This window comes from Lycorma delicatula, chromosome 1 (genome assembly GCF_047948215.1).
Source record: "Lycorma delicatula isolate Av1 chromosome 1, ASM4794821v1, whole genome shotgun sequence".
NCBI classification, from domain to species: Eukaryota; Metazoa; Arthropoda; class Insecta; order Hemiptera; family Fulgoridae; genus Lycorma; species Lycorma delicatula.
In genome coordinates, this window is record NC_134455.1 from 361,164,187 (window position 1) to 361,183,345 (window position 19,159).

The 19,159-nt window shown below is 33.3% G+C and overlaps 1 pseudogene; it reads right to left on the reverse strand.

Moving 5' to 3' along the window:
* LOC142317931 (uncharacterized) overlaps positions 1–11,015 on the reverse strand; it is a 35,351-nt pseudogene extending 24,336 nt beyond the window's left edge.
* Positions 11,016–19,159: the final 8,144 nt, after the last annotated feature.

The following is a 19,159-nucleotide window of genomic DNA, read 5'->3' on the forward strand; positions in this document are numbered from 1 at the left end:
ATCAAGAAATAAAACAAGATCAAGAAAAATAATAATATTTGCTACCGATTGTGGTAATGTATTAGAAGTCAGGAATTTTCATATAAGCACCCGAGAAGCAGAATGTTGATTTTTACAGCAGACTTATTGTCGACAGTTCCTTACATGTACAAGTAATGTTTATCTGAACTTCGCAGATATAAAAGATGAAAATAAAGGAAAGAGTTCTCTGCATCGTTAGTATTCATCCAGTATTCATTTAGCTAAAACCACTTCAGAATTGAGTATTAATAAATGAAATGCGTAATGGTAATAAACTGAGAATCCCCAGCCTTAGAAGCAGTAAACTTACAGCACAGGAAAAACTATTATATTTCAAAGTGTTAGGCCACTTCACTGTTAGAAATATCATCCTGTCCTGAATAGCTTAGGAGTCAGCCATACCTGCATTTATTGTGAACGTGGCGTATTCTTAAGGAACAACTTCATTTTCACTTTATTAGATGTATGATATAGCAATGAGATTTTTTAAATTTTATTAACTGATTAAAACACTCGATAATTTCCGAATTATGTGAAGAAAACATCCACCGATCCTAAATATTTGTAGTGAAATGTGAAATATTAATTGGTTCTACGTACTGAAATTTAATACTGCTTAATTTTAAACAAAACATCAGGATCAACTAAGGTTGTAAAAATATTCTATAGGTTTATTAGATAATATGTACAAAAAATTTGACTCAAAACGAAGGTTATGTAATTATTAATATACGTTTATACGTTACGCTTTTAATTATGTAAAAATAATATTCCGATACCTTAATAATTATAGTATTAGTAATAACAAGTCCGAATTTTGTGCAAGTATTAAACGGTGTCTCATGCAGCTGACTTATCAAAAAATATATCTGCAACAATAAGAGCTGTTAAAAAATTGCAAAAAATAAAATAATATTATAATATTACATACTAATTTCTTCAGTTAAAATACAGAATGCCTTATTTGTATCGGATCAAGTCGGGCTTCATTTTGTAAAACTTGGTTTATCATTTCTTATCGAATATAATATATCCCGAATACATAAGGCTACTTGCCGAACGTTATCTCAGGTTGAAATTCAACAAGCGGAAACTGCAAGAGATAAATTTCAATAACCGTAGCGTGTGGATGTGAATATGAAAATGAATATTCATATTCATAGTAAAGTCGAACGTGAATTATTCATAAGCGGAACAATTTTTTTACATTTTATTTATATTTTTTCTGTAGATATGTGATTGAAATTCAACAACGTGTTCTGCACGTATACCCAAACACAATGCTCCTCTAATAAAAGATGTAACGAACTTAACAAAAATCACATAAACAGGTTATGTTTACAACAAGGATTACTGAAAATTTTACAGCGATCCGTGAAGTATCGGTGACTAGATAATTGTCTAGCGATGAAATGCTTTCAGGGCTTAATCTCTTTAACTTTGTAGAGAAGTTTAGTTTATATTCGACTGATTATTGCTACGAGATTTTCCATTTTATTGATTTCAAATTACCCATAAACACTGAGTGTAATATACAGTAGACGTTTGGGTAATTTGTATCGTTATAAGTACGTGTTTTGACCTGTAGACTTACCGCAATTTATGTACGGGATATTTTTCAAAATATTGACAGTATAAATTTCCATTTTATATATATAAAATATTTCTATTAATGAATCAATTTTCCAAGGATTATAAAAAAAGTATTACCTAAGAAGATATTTATTAATTTACAATAATATTTTTTCATTCTATTATTTTATTGTACAATGTGAAAGTATATTTTTTATATCACAAAACGTTACAATACTTTTTATTATCTAAGAATTTCGTAGCTTAAATTATTTAAAAGTTAAAGTGGATTTTTGAATAATATTCTAGTCTAGAATGTAAAAAAATAATAATATTAAAAAATCATAAATAATAATAATCAAACAATTCCACAAGTTACTTTATAAAAATTAATCCGGATGCAACGACTCCTAATATTTTTTTTGAGAGTTTTCAGCGAATACGATCGAAAATAAAACCCTTTCCTGAGCATCCACTTAAAAAAAGCTCTTGAACTATCAATACGTATAATTTTGTATATATGACTTCAAAGCAAGTAAAATTTGAAGCTTTGTATTAAAAATTTGGAAATTTACAATTCATTGCTATTTAAACAATATTTTATGAAGCGTCTGCACGGAGAAAATATTGTATACAAATGGTTACACTTGACGAGATTGTTACACTAGTACTCGTGCAAATCATAAGTATTGTAAGATATGCCGTGAACAAACAGTAATCCTAATCTTGTTCTTTTTTTAAATTGCCATTATTTTTTCTAAATGCTTGTCATTTTCTGCACGTACAAATTTTATGTTGCGTGTGCTAGCCTAAGACACTAACCTAAAAGTAGTAAATAGACCTTTCAATTGTTAACTCATATGGATGCACGTATCCATATACACAAACATCTACTTATGATAAAAAAATAAAATAAAAATGAAAATATTTTTACCTCATCCTTTAAGTCGTCGTCAATAAGAACCGTGTTCATTTTTAATAAATCTTTTATGATAGCACGAACCTGATAAAAGAAAATTATGAACATTATGAAACACTTTAATGCTTTATAAAATATCAGTGTTTAACACAAAAATAATTAAATATATTTCTGCCGATATTATCTTAATTAAAATATAACAACCTGAACTCAGACTTTGTTTTTTTTTTACTTAAATTAATTTTTTTAGTTCAAATATCAACTGTTCGTGACATTAACTCAATTATAAATGTTAACAGAACATTTATTAGACACAATAAAGTATTTATTGAGCATAACAGATGACAGTGAACAGCAAGCTTTAGAAGCTCATTGACAGGGCTTCAGCCAACCGTTGAAGTTATCTCGGCCGGGTCAAGAGTTTCCTTCTGTATTTCAAACCGACGAAGGCCATCAATGACTCGGAGCCGTACTTTACCAACAAGACAAGAAGGAGTAGCGAAGAGTCATCTCTTCCGCCAGCACGAAGCTCTTAGAGGCAGAGAAGATATATCATTCCAGTGATCTTGAATGTCTCACCCTGGTGTGGGTAATCAACCGTACTTCACAGACCAAACTTTCATTTTCAGAACAGAAAATAAGGTTTTGATATGGCTAAGAGAGTGATTTGCAGGGTCTTATGAAGAACTTTCAGCAGTACATCGGGCAGTGCCGTACATGCGCCCGCTACAAACGAGGGCCAAACACTCTACCAGAAAATCAGAGAACTAGGAGACCTACAACTTGTTAGAAGCATATGGCGATTGACTTAATGGCTCCGTATCCACAAACGGAACGAAAGAATAAGTTCCTAGTGATACCGACTGACCTTGTTTTCCCGCTAGATAGAGGTAAGGCCTGCTCCTCTAGCTGATACAGACACAATCTTTAGCCATATGAGCTAAAGATTGTGTAAAACTATTCCTAGGTTTAGCTACAGGAAACGTTTTGCAGCTAAAGCTGTCCTACATTTCTGGTAACAGATAATGGGACTGCGCTCACAAACTGCAAGCGTAAGAAGTTAGGGAGCATCATACCAGGAGGTCTACTGTGAAAAGAGGTTCGTAGAAATCAGTAAACAACCGAAATTTATGATGGACGATAAAGTGTTCTTCAGACAACACGCAGGCCATGCAGGTGATGGTCGACATGCAGGATTCGAGGCTCCAAATGGCTGGTACATTGACATTCAACGTACAGGGAGAGTTTATGAAAGGCATTCGGCTAAACGTACACGTATCTAGGCTCCAACCTGGACACAACACCCTGACAACTGAACTATAGCGAGATTCATCCGATCTTGATCCATATGCGCCCGCATAGACGAGGGGCACTTTTTTCTACATACATGTTGGGCTTCATATCTGCGGGCTCGATGGTCGCCGTTCAGATGTAAGCGGTAGTACAGTATACCTACGCACATGTAGAGCATCACTCCCCCCACAAGATAGCTGACGCGCAATGTATCCCACCACAGCGGTACGGCTCCACAACGATCTGTCAGTTAAGTACGGTGTCAGTACTGCGAGAGCTAATTCGTCGGCGAACCTGGAGAAGAAGAAGATAGAAGACGAAAGAAGAAAATCCCTGGCCAGCCCAACCTGGGACCTCCCGTTAGATGTCAGCATCCACGCCGGAGAAGCAGGCCTGGTGGTCATGGGGGTTGTTGGGCACGAACGCTACCTTTCCGCCGAAGTTCGCCGGGTTTCAAGCGTCCTGGCCGGCAGGCCGATCATCAGACCCATCAGCAGGAGCGGTCTAGGAGGTTCCCCGGGAGAACCGCCTTGGCCGTATGGCGGAAGATGACCGAGGCCCACCCGAAACTTCGAGGCTGTGGGGCCATCACTGCCATTCCAGTGGGGATCGAACTTCCGCTGAGGTAAAGTTCGGTCCTATCCCAAAAGACGAGTAGTAACTTCCCGACTACAGCCGAGCCGACATCGCCGGATACCAGCTTCCGGACCCAACAAAACATTCCATTCCGTCGCTAAACACATAAACAGATCTTTTCATGACCACCGTTCCATTTTCAGGGTTACTACGGTTCTAAAATGCCACTTTCCGTCGAAGAAAAATTCGACAACAGATAGCGATAAAAAATATTGTTTAGATATAAATACCAGACATTTTATCGAACATAATTTCGTTTTTATAAACGGCTAATTCTAATTTTAAAATTTTTTAACTTACCATTATATTTGATCTGGTGGATAAAACGGCTACAACCACATATATTGAAATATGATAAAAAGCAAATACTGCTACTCGAGCGTGAAATTTCATTTTTAATGAAAAAACCATCGATGGTATTATTAGCATATCTAGTATAAAAATGATTAAACAAACGTTCCCATCTGAATGCGTTTTTTACTTCAGAAAAATATTCATTCAAATCATTATGCAGCGATCTTAATTTCCCTATAAATTGTGACGGTGTATCGTGCTCTAACGTGCCTCGTCTAATATTTACTGTGAACGTACTCAGTAAATGATGCAAAATTTTTATCCTTTTTTGTAAAGCTGTTAAAAATACAACATTCAATATGAAACTCATGTGAGCTGGAAAAGTCAATAAAAAAAGAAACAAACCTCTTTCAAGCACGCTATAAATTTTAAAATTCATGTAGTCTAGGTAAGCGCATAGTAATGTAAATGGAAAGATGATTGTTAATAAAGCGAAATTAAAATATTTATCGTATTCGTTCTCAAAAAATCTATTTACATTGTAGGAAGGAAAGTACGATTGCACGTTTTTATCAAATTTTTCGATTTTTATAAAAATATTATTAATATTCTTAAACAATGGTATAAGGGATAGCTGTTGTAAAATTATATTCAACGAATAGAAATGCAATAGAATACTTATTAATTTAGAATTCGGACTGTAATTGGTATGTTTATTTGTGCCGATGATATCTTGGAATGTTTCGAAATATCTTGGAAAGTACGAGAAGGAAAAAATTACACCTAAAATTAAATAGGAATACCAAAATGCGTAACACTTCCAGTCGTATTTGAAGAATCCGAATTCGGCTCTTGTTATTTTTAGCGGAAGGAAACCAAAAAATTTAAAAAACTTCAATACTATTTGAACTGAGTTATACAAAAACGAATATGAGTCGGTCATTTTCTACTGTCCGACATTACAATTTTTAATATTGTATAAAATAATTTGTATTTAAAATATTGTATAAAATTTTTAATAATGTATAAAAGAGATTATGTTTTTAACATTGACGAAATAAAATGTATCTTTTGAAACAGCTATATTCCATATATTCTGCAATCACCAGCTTAAGTGTACGAATACTTGTCAAATAATAAAATACAGTATAAAATATAGAACTAATTATAATTTATAAAATATCCATTAAGGGAGAAGATCGATTTTACAATTTATGTTTTAAATTAAACCTTTTCGTTTATAATTTATAAATGTACTGTTATATAACAGTACATTGAAATGAATTGCAAATTTTTATAAATAAAGTAAAAAGAACTACATACAAATGTTTGAAGATACTATACACATGTTGACAAGAAAATAAAGGATAATTTAGTTCAAATTGTATAAAAGAAAATCATTTATTTACTGAAGGTTTGGTGCGAGAACTTTTTGTCCCATTTTAAGACCACTTATAAAAATAATCAAATTTAATTTCAATCTCTTTGTATATTTAGGTTATCTGCAAGTTCTGTAACTGTATAAAAGAATAAAAATAAATGTAATGTTAGAAAAATCACATTATTCTAAATATCAAGTGTTTGGTAAATTTATTAATTTCATTACTAGCATTTTTCTAAACGGACACTTAAGACGCTAGTTTGGTCTTTAGCATTAGATGAAAGTAGAACAATAAAATAAATTGGTCAGCGACTCAGCCAAGCAAAAAGTCTGGCTGAAATATTAGTTGAAAGAATAAAATATTTTATTTAAATTACTAACAATCGTATGAAACAAAGTTGAAATCTACCGTAAAGTAAACAAATAAATAAATGAAACAAAGGTTCAATAATATATTCTGATAACTACGTAAAAAACATTTATTATAGATCAAGGGAATACAATACAAATTTTAAATAAAATATAAATATATACATATATATATAAAATATTATTAAACACTAAAACAAGTTAATGTATTTAATTTTTAGATGTAAGTCTAAGCGATTTATGTTTATCGACCCGAGATAATGATTTGACAGCCTATTTTTTTGTATTAAAACCTCGATCTGACTTTTGGAGGAAGTTCCAACATATGATATTATAATTTATACAAGAATATTACAGGCATGATATTATGTATTAAAAACGAAACATACTTATCGTTTTTACGGAGCAAGTACTGTAATATTAAATCGAGGCAAACCTCAAATTGATTACAAAGGTAATCGATTTGATCTTTGCAGGAGAACTTGTCATCTTAAAAAACACTCAGAAATTTCGCTTCGTGGGAACCGAAAAAACAGCATTATCATTGAAAGGAATTTTCTACACGCAAATAGAGAGGTTACGTCTACCTGAGAAGCCAGATTCAAATTTAAATATGATTTTATCCGTATTCAAAGTTAGATGTTCACAATCCATCCAGTGAATAAATTTTTGAGCTGTTATCCCAATATTTTTCATTCGTTTAAATAATATCTTCATATATAATACATCCTTTTCGTCTTTGCAAACGGTTACAATCAATGGCTCAACATTTCTTGGTTACTTTTAGTAAGACTAGAAGATTTTAAAGGCACACTCCCTGAGGCACGCTGCGTTGTATTTCTTTTAAGCGAGAAGTAAATTTTACACGTTTCTTATAAAAAAAATGAAATTTCGACGACTACTTTTCGACTGGTAATGGATAATTTTAGGTGATTTTAAGTTGCTCCTGTGACACCATAATTGCAAATATTTTTCACCAGAAATGATATGAAACTAATTCGAACGCTTTGTCAGATTGCATATAATTTAAAATGAATTTTTCTCTTATCTACGAAATTTGAACTATTGATTCCAAGACTGGGAAATAGCTGTCTGTTGTAGTTTTTTCCCAATGCTTTGCTGAAATTTTGTTAATACTCTTTTTTTTCAAGAAGATTTAAACGCGATTAATCATAATTTTACAAATACTTTAGAAAATGTGTACGTTCATGAAATCGGCCAACAATTTTGTAAATTGCCGAAACTTGCTGAAGTAGGGGAATAACCACAAAAACATTAAAGCAGCCGTGAAATACTCTTTCCTGAAATATTCTTTATTCGCATTTGCAACTCAGGTTATTATAGCCACTAATACTTCTTTTTATTCACTAGCAGGATTATAGTCATCAATACCCGCTGAATATTTGATCTTTATATTTAAAATACAATTTTTCCCTTCCTAGCTACAAAGAGGAAATACAAGTACTGATTCAACAATAAAATCTGCTTCGATCAGAAAAATAAATCTACATTGTATTATTTAAATAGATTCGATTAATTCCAGAGGCTTTTATTCTTTTTCGGAGTGATTTTTTAAAATGATTTTAATGCCCTCTTGTCAAAAGCCAATTTTATTTGTCCTGGTAATGTAATTAGACTGGATGTAAAGATCTAGGTTACAGACAATTTGGATTATTTATAGAAAAATGGATGGTAAATCTTACCAAAAATGGATTAACTGTCAACATGAATAAATCTGTCAACTCTCCGCAAAAGTTCAGGTGGAAACTTTTATAGATTGGCCTTGTAGAAACGTTTAACAAGTGCCTGGAAAACAGAGGGATTACGATGTTATAACTGTACCCGACTCTTTAACTTCCGACCTACAGAAGGGAGATAATTGCGTGTTCGGCATACCAGAGTTGTTAAAGGCTATGAATGCGGCTGTTTATAATTACTTAAAAATTACGAGGGAGTCAAATCACTGTAACGTAAAATGGTATAAGAGTTTCGCGTCGTTGTGAAAAAGGCCATTATTATTTCAAGAGATGACCAAGAAATAACAACCAATACCCCTACATTTCACAGTAGTAGCCGTGAAATACTCGATGCTGCAAACAAGGATCACGAGTATAAAAAGCTGTACGAATCTGCGGTTGAACTTATAAATGAAAATTTCCCACAGTGGATGGGCAAAAGTGGCGATTGACGGTTTTCTTTTTTTGCTAGTTTTAAAGTGTCTCAATACGATCCTATCTATGTCGGTTGTAATACGGAGTTATAACGTACAGTAATAAAGTGCAAATTAACAAGCAACTAAATAAGGATAAATTTTTTCAGCTGTCAATTCTCGCTTACCTTTATGACCCAACGGGTAATAGAAATTACAAAGACACTTGGCCGCAAAAGTACGAACATGTTCTGAACATGGAGGGCATGCAAATTCCGATCTCCGTTTACGATATAGATAAATTTGAGCAGCAGAACCCGGATTTCGCTATATTTGTGTATTTTTACGATGTAGTTGGCGTATACGATTACTAACCGGGTGGTAAAATAGCCATAAAAGATATATTTCGAGCTAGAGGTGTGTACATTCACCGTAAGTCTGACGACTGCAAGATGAAACGTACTGTGAATTTGATCCTCAATAATTTGTCTACACAACGCAGGCATTTCACACTGATAAATACAAAGGGCGGAATAAATGGCATATCCAGATCGTCGAGTTGAGTGACAAAGTAACCGATGCCGTCGAATACTGTCCCTTCTGCATCCACAGATTCTGTTCCAGTAATCACCGCGTAAATGTAAAAGACAACCCGGCCAAAGTTACCGAATTTTGTCAGTAAATAAAGTACAACGCATATTAATGCCACGACTGTTCTATGTAACTAATAGGGGCGGGTCGGTTAGAGAAGATAAAGTAGAATTTACAAACTATAAACGCACACTACTCGTCCCGTTTGCGAAATATTTCAGAATATGAAAAAGTGCTACCTATCGGATACAGATTTATTTTTATCGACGAAGATGGGAAATATTACAAACGAAAGAGTAATCACGTTCAGCAAGGGCAAGATACTATAAGGAATAGCCTTTGTACATAGATAAAAGTGATAACGTAATCGAAAATATCACATATTCCAGATCTAAAAAGCGAATTGGAACCGCAGATACTGAAGAATAAAAGCAATACGTTTACAAATGATCAGCTCACAAATTATTATATTTAAAATGAACGCGTACTGTGCTGTCTCGGTTTGCAGAATAATAATTTATATGGCGATCTTGGAGATCATCATTGCCATAGGACTGGGTAAATTATAGGGCGAGCGCACAACAACTGCAATATCCAATATAAACGCCCGGTCATTATACCAGTGATGGCCCATAACCTCACCAAATTTAACATGCATCACCTCATCCGTACTTTTTTACTTTCTGCTTTTTATTAATTATTACAACAAAAGAAATAAAAAAAAAATCTTTTTTACTTTTATTTAGACAGTATGCCGCACTAATTCGTCTTAATTTTTAGTTATTAGATTAATATTAATTGATGAAGAAATTTAATCTAAAAATACGGTTCAATAATACACATATTGTGAACAAGTCGCTCTCTTCTCTAAAAGATACACTATGTGTAAGAAAGTGATACTCTTACAATCTCATTTTCGATTCAAGTCAGTCGTGATCATCGGTGACGGGAAACAAAGATATTCAAGGCCATCTAAGGATAATCTACCTGTGCAATTCCATCACAATTTCCATTGGTGAAGAATAATGAAAAATAGTAATCTGTATAATGTACAGAAAATGCAGGGCGAGGTACTAAAGTGAAAAGAAAACGAATATTTTAGAATTTTACACTAACTAAAATCTAATGATTTAGATCGCTTAAAAATCATAAAAGATACGTAATTATTTTTTATTCTTCCATTTTTTTTTTTTTTTTTTTTTTTTTTTTGCTGAATTTCTTTATTTACAAGCAGCTTCTATATTGAATCTATGTCATTTGACAGACTGTCACTTGAAAGAGGATCATCCAACCATAATCCTCAACATGTAAAAAAACCATTAATATTCTAGATACAAGATAAATACTACGAATAAGTTAGTAACTATGAAATAGCCTCCTACCGTCTTCAAGGCTGTCTAGTAAATTCAAAGGTAGATGATTAATAGGTTTCTCCAATTTGGACTCATATATCTAAACTAGGCATTAAACTTCTCAAACGTATGGAATGCTTACGTAATCGTGGATCTCAGTTTTCCTCGCGAACCACGGAGTTTGGGTTATCCGTAGTATTTTATTCTAAAACCGTTGAATGATCTTCACATTTTTGTTACCGGTTCTGCCCCAGATTTCAGTTTCGTAAGTCCTTAACGGCTTCAAGAAAGCCTTGTAAAGAAGAATCTTGTTGGATAAAGAAAGTTACGATTCCTTACACAATATCCAGTACATCTTTTTAAACTTAATGTCAAATAACTTCTTTTCTCTCTTTCATGAACTCTCCAAGTTAAACGGCGATCAATGTAAAATTCCATATTGGCATGAGGTATTCTGAGAAATTTTCCGAAAAATGTTTGCTTCTCATCGTGAACGCTACGCGACTTTATCGGATTTACCTTTATTCTCTATTGACGCAGCCAATCGCTGATGGTATCCAGTGGAGATTGAATTTCTCCGAGGCTATATTTGTGCTATCGTCTACAATCAATATTGCCTTCAAGCATAATCTATCTGATACCTTGCAGTATCGCCTGGCTTTTTCCAAGTGTATATTCTTCTATTATGATTTTTAAATTGGGTGTTGGCAATTACTAAATTATACTTCGTGCAAAACTCTGTAAGTCGGTCCCCTCTTTCATTCCTTTTGCCCAGCCCGTATTCACCCACTATATTTCCTTCCTTGCCTTTTCCAATGCTTGCATTCCAGTCTCCAACTATTATTAAATTTTCATCTCCTTTTACGTGTTTAATTGCTTCATCAATCTGCCTCATCATCATCATGGGCGCTTATAGGCATATAGACGTTAACAATCGTTGTCAGTTTAGGTTTAGATTTTATCCTTATTAAAATGATTCTATCGCTATGCGTTTTGAAATACTCTACTCTCTTCCCTGTCTTCTTGTTCATTATGAAACCTACTCCTGCCTGCCCATTTTTTGAAGCTGAGTTAATTATTCTAAAATCACCTGACCAAAAGTCGCCTTCCTCTTCCCACCGAACCGAACTAATTCCTACTACATCCACATTTATTCTATCCATTTCCCTTTTTAAATTTTCTAGCCTACCAACCTTTTTTAAGCTTCTAACATTCCACGCTCCGACTCGTAGAATGTTATTTTTTAATTTTCTTGTGACCCCTTCCTTAGTAGTCCCCACCCGGAGATCCGAACGGGGGACTAGTTTACCTCTGGAATATTTTACCAAGGAAGGCGCCTCCATCATTGCTATATGAAAATACAGAGAGCCACATTTTCTTCGAAAAAAAGCAGTTGTAGTTTTCCATTGCTTTCAGCTGCGCAGTACTCAGAGGACTGAGTGATGTTGATATGGCCGTTTAAGTCATTCTGACTCACGCCCCTAACAACTACTGAAAGAGCTGCTGCTCTCTTTCAGGAATAGTCTGGCTCTCAACAAATACCTCTCCGATATGGTTGCACCTTCGGTCCAGCTACTCTGTATCCCTGAGCACTCAAGCCCCCTCACCAACGGCAAGGTCTCATGATTCATAGAGGAAGAAATGAAATCCAGACAGATATTTTGTATATTGCGTATTGTATCAATACAATTGATCCTATATTACAAATTTTTTAATAAGTATTGAATATTTTATTGAATGCTAGACGGATTGAATTGCTAGTGTGATGAGTTTTATATATTATTTTTATCCTCATTTTAAATAATAAGTTTTAAGTATTAGATAAAATAACTGTGAACAACATTTAATTTTTATTATACTATTTTGAAATTGAAAATATTTAAATACAACTTAATTTACTCAGAAGAACATATTTCTGTTCTATTTACATTTTTTTTCTGTGCATTTATGTAGTAAATATGTTTATTTATGTTTCCATCCTGAAATATCTAGGAAATGTATTCATCTCTTTGCTTTTCTTTTATATTTCCCTCTATTGTCAAATTAGCTAAACCTGGGTGTCTTATACTTTCAACTTAGTTCACCTTTACCAAGATTCTGTTACAAAATGCTCTTTTCTTATATTCATGTTAATTTGAAATCGCTTCAAATTTGATCAGTCCACATTATTTTCAACATTCTCTTGCAATACCACATTTCTATTTTTTCTTCCACTTTTTCTTGTTCATTTATCATTTATGATGTATTACACCCCATCTAAATATCTTCAATAACTTTTTTCTAATTCTTATATACATATTTAATATTAGCAGACTTTTTTTACATGAAATTTCTCCTTTTGGTGATTATATTACATAAGATTTTCTTATCAAGTTCTAAACAAACAACCTAGCTTTAAAAATTTCCATCCATTATTATTCTATGGATATTCTTGCCCATTTCTGTTTTCATTGTGAAATACATAAGCTTTTCCTTTTTTTATAAGCACCATTTGGGCTCATACTCTATAGTAATGTGGGACTCTCACTTATGGGCCGCCCACTAAAACCTCTCCTCTACAACATGGGATACTGAGCCCACCTTATCTCAGCACCCGTGTGACTTGTCTCCATCCGCACCCTCCATTGTTGGCCCCACGCCTCGAATTTGTTGGAATCCTGAGTTTTTTTTAAATTTTTAAACTTCAAACTCTTGGGACCAAGAACATGCCTTAAGGGAGACTCAAAGGTATTAATTCAACCTTGGACATCTTCCGCCAACTTGGTGCAGATGATCTTAACCGGCATCATGGACACCGCATGCCATTATCGTTCGGTCTGAAGCACAGTCCCAATGATGTTTTCTGGGAAAAGCATATGCCAAATTCTCCCCTGCATGCTTACATATGCTGCAGGAACTGATTGCACATGAACACGTGTGTTCTACAGTGTTTTCCCCAGTGCAGTAATCGCAATCTAAAGAAGGACTTAATGTCTGTGCATACAAGTTTCAAGGCACAAGTGTGCCTTGAAACATATATTTTACTTTTTCACTAAAAAATTTTCTGACTACAGTTTTTAACTATTGTAATAGTAATTACATAAAACAGTTGTGGCCCGATTACTATGTCCTAGCTTTTTATATTAAAAAAATTTTCTTTACGAATTTGACCCTTGAGTGTCCGTCCTTCTATTGCAATTTTAATCTATTTAGTGTTGAAAGATATTAGATTTTTATTATATTTCCTAACCAGTAAAAAGTAAAAGTGGTTTGGTATAAATAATTTAAGTATTGGTCGATTATCTGAGAATATAACTAAATATGTACTTGTCAGTGCATTTAATTGGTATATAAAGTATAATCATTGAAAAAAGTGAAAATCTGTGTTTGAAAATCAGATAAGAGTTTGCAAAACATTTTAGAAATAAATTAAAAATTACATTATCATTTGCACATTTCCAATCGTAATACATTATTTATATTTTTTCTCTTTCATGTTAAAACACTTATGTTATATGGGAAAGTTGTTAAATTTACAGCTGTTTATCAACATTAATAATTCAAGAGCATGTCATATCATACATTCTCTCCAACTACTCGAGTATAATTTTGTTCAAAAGCTCCATTATAAAGCAAATTATGTTTTTCATTTCTTATTTGTTAACAGAATAGATAAAGGAAATTTTCTTAAAAGTTTTAAATGTTTGTTAAAAACAAAATATTTACCCACTCGTAATTTTATGTGTTTCAATACACAGATTGTTGGTTAAAATTAATATATTAAAGAAACAATAAAAATATTTAAATTGTTAAGCTTTCTTGTTGTTTATACATTTTCTAATAAAATATTAAAAACCTATGAAAGACTAGTTTAAATAAATGGTTCTGATTATTGAATTAATTCTATTAGATAACATTGTTTATGTTCAAATTTACTTAGCCCATTTTTCTGGTCTAGTGGTTAACTCGTCATCGCAAATCAGTTGGTAACAGCTGATTTTCAAAGTCGAAGGTTCTGAAGTTCAAATCCTAGTAAAAGTTAGTTGCTTTTATGCGAATTTAAATACTAGATGGTGGATACCGGTATACATTGGTGGTTGGAGTTTAATCAACCACATATTTCAGGAATGGTTGGCCTGAGTCTGTGGTTTATTGTTCACTAGTTGAATAGATTGCAACATACATATTAGAAAATTAAAAAAATTAAAAATTTAATTGTATTTATGTTTTACTTCAAATATAATGTTGGAAACGTAAATCTAAATTCAAATGTTAACAATAACACAACGTTACTTGTATTTTTAAAATAATCAGATTAATAATCGGTCGTGTGGAATTTCATTTTAATTGTAATTTATTTTACCGACACAATAAAAATTAATCTGTATTTTATAAAAACATTTCAACCTAAAATCCAGTTGGAAATTTTCTTAATGGTAATATGTGCATGTGTATTCGGTGTTGGTCTTTAAATCACCTTATATTCCCAGAACTAGTGGACCGATTTTGACCGTACTTGGTCAGATTACTTCTACATATTGTAGTATTGATACTATTAAATTTTCAACTTTAATGGTTATGGTGGTGAGGCTGTAGAGCAAGGTCACCCTCAGTATCTAGAGATTTCGGCTAAATAAGGTCATATTTTTCTTGGGCACATATGTCAAATATTCAATTTTAATCTTAATAAAATTAAGATTAAAATTAAGACAAAGTATTTTAACACGAAAGAGAAAAAAATATAAATACTATATTACGATTGGAAATGTGCAAATGATAATGTAATTTTTTAATTTATTTCTAAAATGTTATGCAAATTCTAATCTGATTTTCAAACAGAGATTTTCACTTTTTTCAATGATTATACCTTATAGAGCAATTAAATGCACTGACAAGTTTAGTGCATTTATATTTAGTTCAGTATCAGATAATCCACCAATAATTAAATTATTTACTCCAAACCACTTTTACTTTTTACTGGTTAGGAAATACAATAAAAAACTAATATCTTTCAACAGTAAATAGATTAAAATTGCAAAAATTAAAATTAAAATTGAGATTAAGATTAAATTAAATTGATATTAATCTTAATAAGATTTTAATTTTTCTTGGGTAAAAATGTCAATATTTGTAACAAAAGTTTTGCAAAATCGCAATCCCACCCCAAAAAATGCAGTTGTAGTCGACTGTTATGTTGCGACGTCACAGGTGAACGATAGAATTAAATAAATGGATAATACTTAAATAGTAAAATGTGACTCGGTCTGATTGAATCTCGAGCTAGATCGCCAGGTTGACTCAGTGCCTGGTGCGGTAGGCCTCGCGGCTATACCACCAGTCTGTCGACCGTACAAGCTAAATTTGTTCTGTGTAAGTTGTGAAATTACATTAGTTTAGTTTGTGCCTACCGTTGCCACTAGTACCGACACAACAGCGTGAATTAAATACGGTATGTGCGCGTGCTTTAGTTAGAATCATTGAATTAAATAAACGAAAAAATATTATATTTAAATAAGAGAAGAAATGTTTTAAATTAAGTTGTGTGTGTAAGCTGTCCCTCAGAAACAACCCGCAGTTGTAGGACTTGCTTTAGCCGCGTGAATTACTTTTTTATTTTTTATACAATATACAAAAAATAAAAGCTTTTTTCTCCCTTGAGCAATGAGTTTGGTTTTTTCAATTTATTTTATAAATATCATCGTAAAACATATATTTAATAAACGATTAGATGGAAAATTTGTCACATATAGAATGATATCACTTTTTGAAGTTAATTTTCTAGATCGAAAACCTGAATTTATTTTCAACACGTTGATTGAATTTTATAACCTTCAATCTTTTTAACATTTTCCTGCAAAATTTAATTTCGGTTAGAAGGCAAAAAATGAGAAAACTAGCTTTCTTAGCAAAATTTATTAAAATTAATTATATTCATATAGTCGATCTCCGTGGCCTTACATCCGGTGGTCCCAAGTTCGAAACCCGCTCAGGCATGGTATTTTTAATTCGCTACAAAATTATATTTCCATACTTCTAAATACCGTACACGCTTTAAAAGCTTTCTGTAGTGAATTAATTTAAGCAAAAAACTAATTTTACATATTTGCAAGCGTAATAAATTATTATTACTATAATTGTTTAAGTTAGCTACAACTTAAAGACATCATGAATAATTTATTTAAAAAAAACTTAATTTCTGATTTTTTGCAATTATTTTAGAAAGTTACTCCTGCGTGTGCTTAAACTTGTATTAAAATTGCTGTGAAATATTTTTCAATAAAGACAAATTAACGCAAGACGTCTCATTTTACAGGGAATTTAATCATTTTTAAGTGTATTTGTAATAATTTACATATAAATTGCTGATTGAACTCGATATAGCAAATTAAAAAAGAAAAGTTTTTTGAGGTTAAATAAGTTGTGAATTCATCTTGCTCGATTTTTCTACCAAAACGTTGCAAAAGGTTCGTGTATATTTGTTAATAGCATGCATTTTTATAATTTTTTAATGTATTTTCCTCTCTCCCCAGAGCCGGGTCCGCAGCCAAGCATAAACTCAGCTCCAGGGGGTGCCATCGCCTCAAGCTACCTCAACGGGACCCCTCACCGGGATTCCGGTTTTCCCGCTGTGCCTCTAATGAGGAACCCCCAAAGGGATCCCCCACCGGGACTACGGTCATCATTCTCTCCTCGAAGGTGCTGTGAAGGAGTTCCCGGTCAATCATTGATGGTGGGAACCCCGGAGCTTCAAACTCCTCCTGGACGGGGTTGTCCCCCACAGACACCCAATAGCGCTAAGCAGATGCCGCATATTATGGCGCAGGTGAAGTCGATCCCAGCCCCCCAGGTGCATACTCATGCAAACTGCAGAAAAGAAATCGAGCCTCCCGCCGGCAGTCCTTCCACAGGTGACCAGCCTCACCGCAGGTAAAGCAATGCCCACTACGGTCTGGCCCAGTACAACAATTGGCTCTACGGCCCGGCTTCCAGCAGCGGAAAGAAAGGTCATCAACCGAACGCCTCATGACTCTGCAAGCCACCCCATCCAATACGGACACATCCGTCGACCAATTATTTCTCTGCCAGGATACAGCGACCACCTGCGTTTCACCATAACCCAGTCGCATGGACGGAACGTCTATCAACACTGACTCCCCGTAACCTTTCGAAGTTTTCTCACGAACTCATCCTCAGTAGTTAGAACATCTATGTCCTTGACAAGGACGTGAAACCTCCTGCCACCCCTCCCTGTCAGGACCGTAGTGGTGACCTCAACCTTGCCGGAAATATCCTTACTAATTCGTTCAGCCGAACCATTTTCGGCCCGCGCCCGCATATGAAGGTCCTCTCCGTGCCCCTTACGTGCATAGTGGATCACTTCACCTGGCGACGCAGCTTCTTTCACTGAGCGGTGGAGATCGGCGTAGGTTTTCCCCTCTACTTTAACCACCACTGTCGTAGTCGGCGGGCCTACCGGTCGTTTCCTGACGATACCATTTGGCGTTGATACCAACAGGTGCACAAGATAACTTTCCCTAACCCGTCGATCGAAGTTCGCGACTCAACGACGCAAAGTTTGGTCGACTGTCCCGAAGGTCCTGAGAAGCACACCGCCCTACTGTGACCATCCTTCATAACTCGGGGATACGACCGACAGACAATGGATGCCACTTCCTGGTCCCTGGCTGCCGTTAAATTAAAAAAATATACAAAGTTAAAAATTAAAACTATTTACAACAATTTCTGTTTCATAGCAACCGTTCAAAAAGTACGATTAAAAAATAAACATTCATATTCATTATACAATTTTGAAGGTAGAATATATGAGGACATAATTTGGAGAAATATTGAAAATAAACACAATTAGTTAACAGTGGATAGAGGTTTATAATTATTTTATATTTTGGATACACGGACATAATCTAAGGTAAATTTGAAAATATAGTTGTCTATAAATTTACAAAAGAATTTTATCTTTGACATGATTGTCTTTATATTTTTATTTAAATTTATTAAATATAATATTTATATATATATATATATTAAAATTTTATTACAATTCCCATAATTTTAGTTTAAAAAGTTTTCTTTAGATATTTTAAGTTGTTTTTAAGGCTTCAACGAAATATTTCTTTCTTTAAATAAATGCTATTCCAGGAATACAAACCAGTTACATACACTAACTACTAATTCTAACTCCTCCTTCCCCAAATAAAACTTCCGGGGGCTGCTGATTAGCTGGCTCAGATTCCCGCTGTTAAATATTTTACGATACATTACATAAACAATAATAATTACTAAAATTAAATACGATAATAAAATTCAGAGAGATACTTGATTGTAACAATCGTTTGTTTTCTAACAGATGACAAATTATTCAAATTTCTTTTATCTAAACTTAATGTTTTTATGTTTACAGAAAATTCTGTGTTGAGCCTCACAAAATTTAATTCATTATTATCCAAAAATGTTGGATGCTTGCAACTTGTATAATGTAGAGGGTTATTTCTATATTTAATTTTGCTATTAAGACTAAGGTGTATTCCTTGGAGAGTTTTTGTTATCGTTTCCTTATAATTTAAAATTTTATTTTTTTCCTTTTG